The sequence below is a fragment of the Podarcis cretensis genome (assembly GCF_951804945.1).
Source record: "Podarcis cretensis genome assembly, chromosome: 1".
Classification (NCBI taxonomy): Eukaryota; Metazoa; Chordata; class Lepidosauria; order Squamata; family Lacertidae; genus Podarcis; species Podarcis cretensis.
Window position 1 is genome coordinate 109,608,814 of NC_137170.1, and position 15,776 is coordinate 109,624,589.

The 15,776-nt window shown below is 41.2% G+C and overlaps 1 protein-coding gene across 4 annotated transcripts in view; it reads right to left on the reverse strand.

Moving 5' to 3' along the window:
- Positions 1-15,776, reverse strand: part of RBMS1 (RNA binding motif single stranded interacting protein 1) — a 123,834-nt gene that overhangs the window by 50,281 nt on the left and 57,777 nt on the right. The window lies entirely within an intron of this gene.

A 15,776-nucleotide genomic window follows, 5' to 3' on the forward strand; every position in this document is an offset into this window, starting at 1 on the left:
TAGTACAAGGTAGAATGTTTCTCTTTAAACAGACAAGCACAACTGAAGATGTAGAGAACATAAACTTCTTATCATCAGCATGTCTCTCTTTGACCAGGCTAAAGCCTCCAACTTAAAATAAGGCTGTCAAATCAGCATGAGCTGACTATATCTACAGCTTGTGTCTACCCTAAACATACTGCACTATGTCATATCATGGAAAGTTATCCACTCCTTTGTGCAGGGGTAAGGGAGAAGAAATCTTTCAGGTAGAGGCAATGTATATGCTTGGTGATGTATTATTTAAGTTCAAACACACTGAATGGCTTAGTCCTCATTGAAAATATGTACATAACTGAATTTACAACAATTATTCTTTATTAATTTACTTCTCCTTTTTGTTACTGCTCTGCGGCTTCCTCACTCACCCATCAAGATCTAGCTGTAAGCTCCTTGAAGCAAGAGTTGACATTTTTAGTTCTGTTGCATTGAACTATGTACATTTATGGCATCCATTATTGTAAGTGTACTGGATTACCAACCATAGAGAACAGGGGTCAGCAAACTTTTTCAGCAGGGGGCTGGTCCACTGTCCCTCAGACCTTGGAGGGGGGCAGACTATATTTTTTTTGGGGGGGGGGGGAAGGAATTCCTATGCCCCACAAATAACCCAGAGATACATTTTAAGTAAAAGGATACATTCTACTCATGTAAAAACATGCTGATTCCCGGACCGTCCGCGGGCCGGATTGAGAAAGCGACTGGGCCGCATCCAGCCCCCAGGCCTTGGTTTGCTTACCCCTGATATAGAATAACAAGTCTTGCTGAAGCAAAACCAGCATGGCTTTTGCAAGGGTAATCTGCCCTGCCTCCTGGATATGGAGAAAATTCTTAGCAACAGCTAGCCAAAGTTATGGAGTAAGCTGGTTAGCATATGTCTATGTTGTTTTCTTCTGTTGGATTCTGGACCTCATAATCTGTTTACTCCAAATAGGTTTAAGCTTCAAAGTTAGTAATATGCTTCTTCTATGTTTTCTCTGGTCAGAATAATCATCCCAGCAGCAAAGCCAGAAAGAACAATCTCTCTGTTAACAAATATATTAGCTGGTAGCAGTGAAAACCCCGATATAAGAACTGATTCCCTTGTTTCTGACTGTTACCACACATGTCCTCAAGGTCTGGGTTTGAGTAATACTAGAGTGACTTTCCTCCCCCAAACTCAAATACTATGTTAAATGCATAAAATCAGGTCAGAGGCTGTACTGGACCTTAACTATATAGTTACAGTTTTCATAGTGTCATATTTCTAATATTCTGTTGTGATGTATATAAGCAGAACTACACAATTATATTATTAGCCAACTTTTTCATAGTTCCTGTGATGTTTGCTTTCATGCTCTTTTAAGGATACATATATTTTAAACAGTTGAATAAAATATACAATGCAATATGAATGTGAATGATCTTCACACCCACAGACAAGAAGAGCAGGCATCAAATTAGGTCATATTTTCTGCATGTGTTCCTAGTTATAAAATTAACTTGGATTTTTAATGTTGAAACAAAGAATGTATATATAAACCACTCAGCATATTAAAGGCAACCACTATTTCTACAGCAAATATTTATATTACCAAATGAGGGAAAACGTTTAGAGGACGAGCCAAATGTTCCAACCAAAATTAAGCAGTTTTAAGCTCAAAGGAAAGAGTAAAGAAGATGCATAAATCACTCCGACTTAAATGAATGAAACCAAGAGTTTGACTTGAGTTGGACTGTGCCCTAGACTTGAGATCTTCAAAAACACTGGTGCTTGGAAGTCTAAGCCAGCTGCACAGACAAAGCATGAAAGTTTGGCAATGGAAAAACTGAAAGTCTTAATTCCAAGGGTACCAAACACAAGTTCATAAGTACTGTTTTCAACAATGTTTAGGTACTGTCTGAAGCCTGAAAAGACCTAGTGGCTTAGTGCTTTGCCCTAAGAGAGGAGACTATAAATTGTGTTAAAAATGACATATTTCAACTCAATTAAATGCTTATGGACACTATGGGCAGAATAGCTCCACTGGTGGAAGCCTGCACACGGGCTTCCATTAGTGCAATGGGGCTTCCCCTGGTTTCCTCAACTTGTACCCAAGACGCCCCCCCCCCAAAAAAAATGGCTTGGGAGAACTCTCAGAGTAGTGTATGTTGGAATGGGGGATCATTCCATCTGGCAAGCTGAAAAGTGTGTGCTGACAGAATGATTGTTGTAACTGCTATGCTGAATTTCTCCCAGGGCTACTTAAAATTTGAGAAACACTGATATATGCACCTAAAGCTAAAGCATCCTATGGACATTTCTATGGCATATACTGTACAAATAGCAGCTGAAAGCCAATTACTTTGATAATTGAACCCAAGTAAGTGGGATGAAGAATAAGAAATTAGAACCAGTTTCTACTGTAAAAAGGTAAAGGGACCCCTGACCATTAGGTCCAGTCACGGACGACTCTGGGGTTGCGGCACTTTACTGGCCGAGGGAGCTGGGATACAGCCCTACTCAATTGTTGAAGTGGGCATGGAAATTTCTAATACTGCAGACACATCTCCCCGCCTTTCCACAGCACAGCAGTCAGCCATACATTTCATTTTTAAATATCTCAAGAAATATTTGTAGCCATGGGATGGTGGTTGGAATGTCATAACACGGTTTCATTAAGATGAAAGAATTTTGTTCCAAAAAATCATCTACAAAGAGATATACAAAGTAAATCTGAGTCCTGTTTCAACACTAGTGAGGCCGATTTGCAGAAGAGCCTTATCCAAAATAACATGTGCAATCAATTGGAGGATGGGAGCATTAGGACACACAATAGGGCAGGAGTGGGAAGACTCTGTCAATATTATCCTATATTATCCCAAGTCCCACTTTGTGGAAAGCGCCTAGTTAATATTGGTGAACTGCATAATCAAGGAAAAGGAGTCATCTGCATGGTGCAGCAGCCCCTTGGTACTGCAGCAAGAGTCCGCTAACCACCGCTGGGCACTGCTGGTAGAGGGACTCGCTCCACCATCAGTGTCCAGCACATAGAAGAACAAGCTGCATGACACTGGGGCAAATGCAGCTCATTTTCCCCTCTGTGCACTGCCGGGTCAGGACCAATGCAGCTCCTTCCTCTGCCTAACAGTTATCTTGTCCAGTACACATTTTACTGGCTTCCCTGAAATATGAGGGATTTTGTCAAAAGCCTTCATGAAATCAAGATACAACCCTCTAGCTTCTGATGAGAAAAAGAAAACTTCTCCTTTTACATAGGGGCATTGCTACAATTAGGGGCCAAAGCAGATAGTGAGGCAGCTGTATAGATCCAGCGCCGAGGGCCTTCTGGCGGTTTCCTCATTGCGAAAAGTGAGGTTACAGGGAACCAGACAGAGGGCCTTCTTGGTAGTGGCGGCCGCCCTGTGGAACGCCCTCCCTTCGGATGTGAAGGAAATAAGCAGCTATCCTATCTTTAAAAGACATCTGAAGGCAGCCCTGTTTAGGGAAGTTTTTAATATTTAATGCCCTATTGTTTTTAACACTTGATTGGGAGCCACCCAGAGTGGCTGGGGAGACTCAGCCAGATGGGCGGGGTAAAAATAAATTATTATTATTATTATTATTATTATTATTATTATTATTATTATTTAAATACAGACCTTCCCTCCCACAAAGTGTAGGTAACCCCTTGCCCTAGAACCTTATTTTATGCAGGTCATTGAGGAAAAAGGGGGGAGGGGGATGACAGAAGAGAGAAACGGATTTTGACTCTGCCGACCACCATGGTGCAGCCGCCAACAGATTCTATTAGAAGTAGCATGACCCACAGCAAAGATTGCCTGATCCTGTTGTGGAATGGGTGCTGGATTTTAGAGCCATGTACCCAGGGAGGACACACCCTTCTTCAACAATGCAGTGGCTCAGCTCCCTTCATTTTTCTCCTAGCAGGGAATCAGATGCCAAAAGTGATCCTGGTTGAGCGAAAAATTATCAAGACAGCCAAGCTGCAGTGACATAAACCTCAGGAGGGGGATGGTTCAGCTCTCCTAATCTGGACAACCCTTTTGCTTAAGACACATGCCCCCTTTTAAACTATTGAGGAGGACCATGTTATGTTTAAACACACAGGACTGCCCTAGTTTGGCCTTTGAACAGAAGCAGCCTGTCTTAAGGATGCATCTTCCTATACAAGACATGCAATGCAATCCTATGCTTATTTGCTTAGAGGTTTTACAGTGCTATCCTATGCATAACTTGCTTGGAAGTAAGTCTCATTGGTCTAAATGAAGTCAACTTCCTACCAGTGTTAGAAACTCAGATAAATAATTTAATCGCCAAATGGCACCTTAAGCCTAGGGTTATGGTCGCCACAATGAAATGTCTAGGCACAGGTTGTTGGGGTTTTTTTGCGATTGAAACTACTATTACTATTACTATTATTATTATTTATTTTCATTTCTATACTGCTTTATACTTTAAAGAGCAAATCTTTAGAACACATTAAAACAGAAAATAAAACAATCCAGAACAAAAGAAATTCAAGCTTCAAGGTAAATATTTCAGATCCTTCTCTAAGTGAATTTTTGCTTTCCCCAGTCGTCAACTTGGCATCCAGGGATTGCCACATGATTGCAATTGGACCTATGCCAGTCACAAAATGTGCCTGGTGCCTGGCTAGTTTCTAGCACTGCTTCCTACATAGGGTGCACAAGATTGTCACTCTGTACCCTGAACTGTGGTCTAGAGGTCTAACAATATTCTCGGCATGCTTCACAGTATGCCATTCATTTCCAGGGTTTTAAAGCCACAGCAGTTAAAAATGTAAGAAAACCATCACACATTTGTAGTAAAGCTAAGACCTCAGACACAATTATGCTCTGTATACCTAACCTGCAATAGATGTTAGGAGGATGCGCCAGACTTAACTTGTCACTAGAGTGAGGCCACCTTCTTCCAAAAAGAAAGAAGGCAATGTTAGATGTCCAGATGTAATAGATTCACTAAGTTAGCCAAGTTAATTAGCCAATGATTTATGGCTCCTGCCCCTTACTAGGGAATTAAATCTGAAATGTTGCATACTAGCATGGACAGATAGCAATCTACCATTCTCCAAAGCAAATGCTAGTTTATTACATTTAATAAGCTGAATATAAAGGCTAATTGTATTTTCTTAACTTTGGTAAGGAGATTGTTTTCAGTACCCAAGTAATCTAATATATGATTTGGTTGAAGGAGAGTCTGCACTATGAGGAAATCGTCTCAGAATGAAGTACTAGCTGAATATTTGGATGATCTGAACAATCTTGCCATTGGCATTCAGCTTGCGACAAGGAATTAAACGTGAAGTATCAGCTTTAATCCACTTAACTGCCGTGCCTTTCATTAAGCCAGTGTCTTGACGTATAAAGACCAGCAGGTGTAGTTTTAAAATATAAGATGAGATGAAACGTTTTGCCCAAGATACCTAAATTAGTGTGAGTGTCTGCACGTCCAAAATGCCTCTGAATTTGAGAACAAAGGTCTGAAGTAAAGTAGTAATTGCCCTTCACTTAAATGCTGCTTGGTATGAAACTAAGGGTTTTGAAATATAGCTTGAGTTAACACGTGGGCAGCAGAGGTGTGGTTTTTCAAAAGCTTCATGGCAAAGTGAGACCTTAAGCATGGGTTGCCCCACACTTCATCCTGCGCTCTAACCACTACAATTCACAGTAACTACTTCCTGCTAGAAAGCATTTTTAAGAACTGAAAGAAGTAGTAACAACTTTACTCTAGTAACTTTTTATCCAATTGTTCTGATGCAGATTTCAAGTGTTGTTTTTTTTAAAAAAAATGTTTTGGGGTTGTTGGTTTGTTTTAAAAATAGAGGAGGAGGAGCAGCAGCAGCACCCCCCTTTAGCGTCTACTTATGAGGCAGTGTTTACATTAGGGCTGAAAGGTTTAACACGTTTAAAGATAAACCAACTAAATCCTTAACCACAGATATGCCAAGCACCCTCGTTGTCCAAGGACAGACTACCACATTAGATACTCACTAGTATGGAACTAAGTGGAACCTGTGTGAGCAGAAAGCACTCCTGTGTTTTATTTATTTGTCCAAGTTTTTTCATGTTCTTTTCCTGATTTCCATAGGCTCATGTCTCCTCTCCCTGCAGCAGCAGCCTCATATGTGAGTGCAGAGTGGAGAAAATCCCTGTGTTGTGAGTTGAAAGCCACTCGTGATTTATAGGATTCCAATTCAGTTGCCCCCTGTACCTCACAGTCCATGCTTTATTAAGCTGTCACCTAGCACAGCTTCAAATTATTAGAAATTATTTTATTTGTATTTGGCTCATTTAGAAAAAAAGGTGTAAACCATTTAATTAAAAAAACTAAGCTGTGTACATAAAATAATATAAAACACCACCACCAGATAAAATTAGCAAAGTTTTTTTAAAAACAAAACAAAACAAAACAGGTACACATCACCAAATATTCTAATTGACCAGCTTCTAGAGAGCATAGTAGTCACATTAGTCTGCTTCAGCCTTGTTATATCTTAAAGACTAATGGATTTATTATGGCAGAAGCTCTTGTGGACTACAGTCTACTTGTAGAATTCCCACTGCTACTGGGAGCAATTTGAAGCACTCTCCACTTGGCAGGTGTTGCAAATTCAATGGTCACCAAGAAAGGGGAGGTTTGCGTGCCATGCTGTTAATTATGGCTCATAATTATGAAGGGAAAACCAGGAAGAGATGAACATGGTACCTAATAGTAAAACAGAATTTTCAAAATTTCAAAGGAATTGTATGGCTTGGATACAGAGTTCCTGATGAGTAGAACTTTGCTTGTGGAATGCTGCTGGAGGATGGGGCAGAAGATTTTCAGTGAGTCCTCTTGCAGTACCCTGTAAAACCTTATTATCCATAGGGTTGAGCAACTCTTAGGAACAGAGTGAGAGATGGTGTACAGGCCTCAGGGGGGTATGGTGTGTGTGTGTGTGTGGGGGGTGAATGGCCTCTCTTGTCTTCTTCCCCTGGGAATTGCTGCTGGATCTCAACCTCTTCTGTTCATAGAAGGGACATTTGCCAGCCTTGAGGGTTTATTTAAAGAGATTGAGTCTAAGGCTGCAATTCTATCTCCAATTACCTGGGAGTATGTCCCACTGAATTAAGTAGATATGTTTCTGAAAAGATATGGTTAGGATTTCCCTGTAAGATGGCTAGCAAAACACAAATAAAAACACTCTTAAAATGCTAACATCAAATACCGTTTAAAAACTAACGCCAACAATAAAAACAGCAGATTAAAAACCAGAAGGAAAGCAGCCACAACACAAGACAAACAGCAGAAATAAAAGTATTCATTAAAGGAGAAAATAAATATGCCTTAAATAGTGCTTACTGCACCACAAAATTTGGTGCCACCTGAGGGTCCCTGGGGATGGCACAACCAGGGTTGCCATTTTTGCTGGTGGCAACACTTCCAGGGGGGCCTTGGATTCAGATCTTAATAATCAAGCAAGCTCTATGCAGATACTGCATATTAACAACAGTATTGTAGAGTTGGAAGGGACCACAAGAGTCATCTTGTCCAATCCCCTGCAATGCAGGAACCTTTTTGTCCAACATGGGGCTTGAACCCATGACTCTGGATTTGAATATTGCATGCTCTGCCAACTGAGCTACGTTGAGCTCAAAGCGGCTCACAATAGCATTAAAAAACAAACATTGCAACCACTGTAATATCAAAAACAGCATAAAGCAAACAACAACAAATTCATCAAAACAATTAATACAATTTAACAAAGTTATAGTAATGCGTCACTGAGGAAGTTATAGGAACAAATAGGCTGGCAACGGTTTTGTGCATAGGTGCAATTTCATCCCTGTATATTCACAAAATTATTTTCCCACCTCCAAGCATGAACAAAACAGAAACAAGCCAGATCCTGTGTTAGCCAGAAAATCCATCTGTGGTCTAATCCTGTGACAAAACAACCTAGCAACAATCCCAGCACAACCAATACTATAGGCTGGGTTTGCCAAAGAAGCAGATGCATCTTATAATAGATATCCTTGGCACACAATTTTTGCTTCATAATGGCCGTTTTAAGAGGAAAGAGAAGAATAACAGGATGTACATGTAGTTTGAGGAGGCCAGTCATTCATAGAAAATGTACTAAAAAAAAAGTACACTAATGCAGGACTATTTGTAGTTGTCATACAGCTTTCCCACTAATGACTTGTACAGTGTGGCTCATGCTATGTGAATTCTTTCAGAGACAATTCCAACACAAACTTCACAGATAAGATACTCTGAATCAATCATGTTTGTTTGTACTGAACATGGAACCTTTGCCTCTTCCTGATGGGCACAGAAAAGGCTATTATGCTTTTGCCATTTTTCTGAAAGAAAATCTGTTCCAGTTACTCAGAACTATCAGGGAATGGTAAATATTTGTGCTGAATTTCACATTAGGCAGCTGTAACAAGATTTTAACTTTAGCAAAACTGTCATCGGTTCTACAGCAGAGTGCCTGAACCAAATTTTTGTCAATTTCAACATGTCTTCCTGATGCACACTAAATGCTAAAATACTTTTTTCCAACTTCCATTCTCTTAAGAGATGGTGGAGCATTATATTTTGTTCCATTTACATTTAAATCTTGGATCCAGAGTCAAACACAAAGAACATGAAATATTGTAGAGAACATGTCATAGAGATGTCTCCAACACTTTCTGGCAGATGTATCTTAAATAAAGGCTTTAATAGTTATGTTAGTCATGTATTACAAAAAAATTATCCATCATTTCACTGGCAGTGTACTGTTTTTCTGGGAAAGCTGGTTGCTCAAAAGGGTTTGCATAGCTTGGAATTTTTGCTCTACTTACAAATACTGTACTATAAATTTCTTGAATGAAATCGTGTAGCTTCTAAAATGTGATATGACTGGATGTGGTACTATTATTTTTAGGTCTGACTTTTATTTTGTTTTTGGGTGCTAACTAAAAATTCCAATTTTTTTAAACTCTCTGTCAGGAAACTGCCATCGGAGCCAAGGGTGGTGGTGAGGCTCCAAAAGGATGCTGGAGAGGGAACCAGCAAGGAGAGAGAGGAAGCCTCAGCTGGGGAAGGAAATAGACGTTACGCCAGGGAGAAAGGGAAGTCTGAGGGAACTTCGGAGAGAAGGCTCCAGGACTCTTCCAGTGAAGCCAGCGGGGAGAGCACGGGACCTCCTCTGGGGACGCCCACTCTGCGCAGAAAGGTTTCGCGCAGAGAAGGCAGGCGGCGATTGGGTGTGAAAGAACTTCTATGTTGGAAGAAATTCAGGAAACGCCCACTGACGGATTCTGCCAGTGATTGAGACAGTCACGGTGTACTGACTGTCCAGGCTGGGGAAAGTTTTAACCAAACTACTCAGCTCGGAGCAGTTTGCGACTTACGCACAAGCAACCCCATATCCCATTACACTCTCCTCCCTTGGTGATGTCTTTTTTCCCAAAAAGGCATTGCAACAATTCCTCTTGCCTCTGAAATTATGAACCACAAAGAAGAAGGAGGAGGAGGAGGAGGAGGAGGAGTTTGGATTTGATATCCCGCCTTTCACTCCCTTTAAGGAGTCTCAAAGCGGCTAACATTCTCCTTTCCCTTCCTCCCCCACAACAAACACTCTGTGAGGTGAGTGGGGCTGAGAGACTTCAGAGAAGTGTGACTGGCCCAAGGTCACCCAGCAGCTGCATGTGGAGGAGCCGAGACACGAACCCGGTTCCCCAGATTACGAGACTACCGCTCTTAACCACTACACCACACTGGCTCTCTGCAAAGCTTCAAATTCTGCACAAAGATACCATTCCAAACAGCATCACCATGCACCAGCTCCTTTTTTAATGAATGGGTTTTGTGAGAGAATAAGTCATTGATGGAATGCACCATAAAATTAGAAGAACCTTGCCAAATATTAGTGACAACCTGAGCCACGTTAGTTGAAAATTTACCCCAAATTTTGTTATGTCAGCCACTATTTGGTAATTGTTTCAGTTATTATCCAGTTTTCAGAAATGCTTCTTAACTGTTCTGAAGACATTGTTTAGGTGACTATACCTCAACATGTCCTGCATATGAGCACAGATTGCTTGAAATTTATCATTCACTTGAATAAATTATTTAGTATTCAAATTTCAAGAAACACACTTGGGAAGTTACAGAATAGTTACTTTGGTTCAGAGACCTTGTGCATGTGATTTGAAAATGCACTACCTGAAGCAAAAACACACTAAGCAATCAGCTGAGTAGAAGCAGATGGGGATGTTGTGATCTTATTAGCACCAAACAAGTCTTGTATACATCTGCGAACTGCACACGGATGCAAATGTGATTCCCAGATGTATTAGGGGGGGAAATGATGTAGCAACCAGAGTGTCCCTGTAATCACAGAAGTCTTTGCATCTGCCATCTCCAAAGCACGGCATACTGCTTCAGCTTGCGGTATCACTGTGCATATACTTATCCTTTTTTGTAGTAGGTATTTATCACAAATTAATAAAACTGTATTATATTTTACTTTTTATTAAATTTCTATACTACCCATCACGCAAAGATCACAGAGCGGTTTACAATATAAAGGTAAAGGTAAAGGTACCCCTGCTCGTTCGGGCCAGTCTTGCCAGACTCTAGGGTTGTGCGCTCATCTCACTCTATAGGCCGGGAGCCAGCGCTGTCCGCAGACACTTCTGGGTCACGTGGCCAGCGTGACAAGCTGCATCTAGCGAGCCAGCGCAGCACATGGAACGCCATTTACCTTCCTGCTGGTAAGCTGTCCCTATTTATCTACTTGCACCCGGGGTGCTTTCGAACTGCTAGGTTGGCAGGCGCTGGGACCAAACGACGGGAGCGCACCCCACCGCACGGATTCGAACCGCCAACCATGCGATCGGCAAGTCCTAGGCACTGAGGTTTTACCCACAGCGCCACCCACGTCCCTGGTTTACAATATAGAAGCACAAAAAATATATAGCATAATAACAAACAAAAACAATACCCCCCACCACATAGTTTTAAAGGCCATAGATTGTTAAATTAGCCGAAAGCCTGGGAGAAGAGGAATGTTTTAGCCTGGCACCCAAAGATATGTAATGAAAGCACCAGCGAGCAGCCCTGGGGAGAGCATTCCACAAGTGGGAATCCACTGCAAGAAAGGCCCGCTCTCATGTCGGTGGTGCTTTCGGGACCTCTTGTGGAGGAGGTACACAAAGAAGGGTCTCAGATGATGATCACAGGGACTGGAAAGGTGCATATGTGAAGAGGTGGTCCTTGAAGTATTGTGGTCCTGAGTTGTTCATGGCTTTCTAGGTCAAAATCAGCACTTTGAATTGGGCCTGAAAAATAACTGGCAGCCAGTGCAGTTGGCCCATAGTTGGCATTCTATGCTTAAACCATCCTGCCCCAGTGAGCAACCTGGCTGGTGAATTCTGCACCAGATAAAGTTTCTGAACCATCTCCAGAGGCAACCCCATGTATAACACATTGCAGTAATCTAACCTAGTGGTTACTAAAGCATAGACAACATAAGTTAGGCTCTCCCTCTCTAGATATCGGCACAGCTGGGCCACCAGCCAGGTACAGCTGTGTACCTGGTCCTTCAGAGGGACTGCAACCCCATCAATAACAGGCATCCTCCCATCCGTGCAGTCTAGGGAACTACTGACTAAATGACTGACTCAGTCTTATCTGGATTTATCTTCAGTTCACCAGCTCTCATCTAGTCCATTACTGAAGCAAGACAACCCCACTCAGTGGTTTCATGTAGATGTTAAACAGTATAGGGGATAAAATCAATCCCTGAGGAACCCCACACTGAAGGCCCCACGAAACCGAAAAGCACCACCCAAGCATCACCCTCTGGAAACACCCATCCAAGTAAGGCCAGAACCACTGCAATTTGGTGCCACCCACCCCTAACTCATCAACAACCGCTCCAGAAGGATACCACGGATGATGGCATCAAAAGCCAGTGAGAGGTTGAGGAGAATTAACAAGGACACATTTTCCCTGTCTCTCTCCTGACAGTGCAGTTCTACGTGAGAGAACATTGGGATAAAGCCAAATATCATTAAACTGTAGGCACCATCTACAGGCTTTGGCACCATCTACAGCTTCACCAATATATGTTAAGGAATTTATGAAAGAAACAATGGGTAGGAGGGAAAGTAACTTATTTAGATATTGCGACTTGTTCAGAAGCAAGCATATCCTTATCATGAAACATTAGAAATAAGCTTCAAGAAATGGATAGTGGTTTATTTGTCCTCTGGCCCCTCAGCAGGTTACCTCCAGAGGCTTTGGAATAGGTTCTCCCCCCCTGGAGGACCAGAACCTGTGGATTCGATCCAATATACACATCCAGTTAAAAATACATGTGCCAAAACTCTAAGGCAATATGACCTTCATTAATGGCCAACAGATTTTTCAATCAATATTTAGTAAAAGGAGGCATATTCAGCAAAAATGTATTCAGTGTTAATTTACTTGGAACTTCTCTACCAAAAAGTTTTAGAATACCCGTGAAAAGGATTAGAGGACAGTGATTACTAATGAAGATGGGTAGTGTACCTTTGGTTCTTTTACCTTTGGCAATTTATCATTCTTATTTCACACTGCTCTTTAGCAAGGCAGACTAAAAACAAAATTTAAAAGATTTTGATTAATTAATCAAACAAACAGAAGCACTTGCTACAATGAACAAGAAATTCTAATATAATATATATGTAATACAAACAGACCAAAAGCAAATCTCAGTGAGATCAACTTGTCCCTCAATTAACTAGATACAAGGAAGCAATTACTCTGAAGTGGCTGGGTTCATACTTTGGCCAAGCCACACAGGGGACCTAGTTGCTCAGGAATAAGCAGCCAGAAGCACAAAACAAGCTCTAGATACAAATATTCAGCAAGAAGCTGGTGTGTCAGACAATCCACATGATCCCAACACTTGCCTCAAAACTGTGGTCAGTTGTGGTTTGAAGCTTTACATCATCTGGTGCAAATAAAGAAAACCAGAAATTCTAGAATACCATATTGAAACCAAGTCAGCCTCATAAATCCTTTCAATAAGTGCAGTTTCTAGGCTACCTCAACCTTCATTAGAATATTTAGCTACTCCAACATTGATTAGCCAACGTATTATAAATGTACAAGGACAGCTTTGTCACCAAATCAAAGGGTATACTTATAGTCTTCCAAAGAATGAATTAGTGCCCTATCACCATTGCAGAAGTTACCATACCTGCTGCTCCTACCCATCTTCCAGTAACAACACAACTACGTACGTCCATCAAGAGTTGCAAATCTAATTATGTAATTGCACCATGTTTTCCATTAAAGCACCTCAACAACTATATGTGGACTCCCAGAAGTTGTCAGACTCCAACTCTAATTAGCACCACTCAGCATGGTCAATGGTGAGGGATAATGGGAGTTGTTGCCCACCAACATCTAGAAGGCAAAGGTTCACCATCCCTGCTGCAGGTCTTTTTTGACAGGCTAAAAGATAGTAATATAAGCAATAACAGGTCATTGCAAGAATCAGGGGCCATGGAAATCAGTTATATATGCCATATTATCACCTGCTAAGCATAAAAGATGTGCATTGGGGAGAGTTTAACTCGTCTTGGAAAACACATACTTCATGCTGCAAATTTCCTGAACAAAAACACGCCACTTTCAGACCTCAGTCTGAAGAGAAGTTTTCGCTGGCAGGAGGCTGAAGGTTTCCTCACATGTGTAGTGAATACATCATAGTCCAGGACTGTCCTGTCTTCTGTTTTGCAACCCAACAGAGCTCTTAACATACCATTAAAGGACAGTGACAGTGTTGTAAAGGGGGAGAATGAAGGACGTGAATTGTCAGGCATAATACATTGTGAGTGAAATTGTAACTATACAAGAGAAGCTTCTATGTTACCAAGTAGACTAGCCTGTCAACTAGTACCAAGAAAGGATTTCCATCAGGTAGCACTGAAGGAGCTTTTGTAATCTGGACGGAGACACAGTTTCCTGCCACCCTGCCCAAACAAAACAGGCCTTTAAATCCACCACAAAATTGCTAACAGAATTTTGTGTTTGCAGACAGGTTAGTAATTATTATTGATGGCATGGCAACTTTTGTTGGCATATTGGCAATGATTCAATTAAGTCATAACGAACGAGTGTACCAATGACTGCTCTGCACATGTGAACACTATCTCCTTCAGGCTTTCCAAATACCGCAAATGTTAAGGGCATTATGTATTTTAGCTGTGTCTTCGTCTTGTTAGGATATTGATGTTCCATGTTAAACTGTTTTATAAAGTTACAGTTTTTATGTGAAGCAGAATAAAGTCAAAATTGGCTAACACCTAGCTCAGACTCAACGAACAGTTTGCACTGTCTAAAATTGCCAAATTGTTCAGATGCTCTTAAAGCAATTTAAGCATATATTTTAATCTGGCTCCTTGCTATCTTTTCCTACATCTCACCAGAACAAGACTGAGTAGGTATTTTAGGAGGAGAGGATAGCGTAAGCATAAATGCAGCTGTAGAACAACACTAATTAAACCTGTACTAGGCTTGCAGCATTCTAGTTAATAGACAGTGCCGGTCTTACACTCCCTGCTGAATTAACAAATGGTTCTCCACCCACTTCTCTCATCTGTCTGCAGCACATCCCTTCCCTTTCCTGTTGCATCAGGAAACTGCAAATTGAGACGGTTCTGCACGGTGCAGCTAAATTTACCACACTGCAATGCAAGCATCTAACTTATCCTTCCCCTATGGCAATGGCTTCAACCTCTTCTTTGAATTTAGTCAAGTGCAAAACCCCAGGCAAATTTCCTTAAGGAGAAAACATTCGTTATTTTGGAGAGAGAGAAATTCATTTGGAAAGACATTCTTTTGTTTTGAGATTTTTTTTCTCTGGAGAATCTCCCTCCATAAAGTGAAAACAGCTGCTTGAGAGAGCAAGACAGAGGCCTCCTATACATGAAAACTTTATTGACTGTTGTTAGCTATGGCTGTATTTCACACTGTGGTACACATCCTTACTTCTTAGATATATTGGGATTTGCTTCATACAAGAGCAGTCTATTTATCCACCTAGCTCGGTATTATTGTGATTGAAAATAGTTTGCCAAGGTCTCAGGCAGGGATTTTGCCCATCAACTGCTACCTAGAAATACCAGCTATTGAGCCTAGGACTTTCCACATGCAATGCATGAGATCTCCTACCAAGCTAGGACCATACACAACTAATTACCGTATTTGTCACTCCATAAGACAAACTTTTTTCCTCCTAAAAAGTAAGGGGAAATGTCTGTGCGTCTTATGAAGTGAATGGCGTGCAGGAGGCACGGACGGGGAGCCATGGCAAGTTGACTTGTATGAAGTTCTACACATTTCTAGCAGCCTCAGTTACTGCTCTTTTGTCACTAATTACAATCTTCTTTGCCATGGAACTGCATATACCATCCATACAGTTATACCACCAGCACAGTTGTAGGATCCCTTGGTAACTGGGGAAAGGGGAGGGGAGGAAGAACAAGAAGGCATGCTGTATTTTCTAAGAACTATATAGCTCTTAATCTCCATATTTTTAAAATATTGGGAGTTTCAAATAATGGCATGCCAAACAAACAGAAAAATGACCAGCTTTTGTCATCCAATTCCAGCTATAACAATAATACTAAGCAGCAGGTTTTGCTAACATGCTTCTAAGGCAGGTACAAGGGTGATTTAGGCTGCAATCCTAAACTTGCTTGTC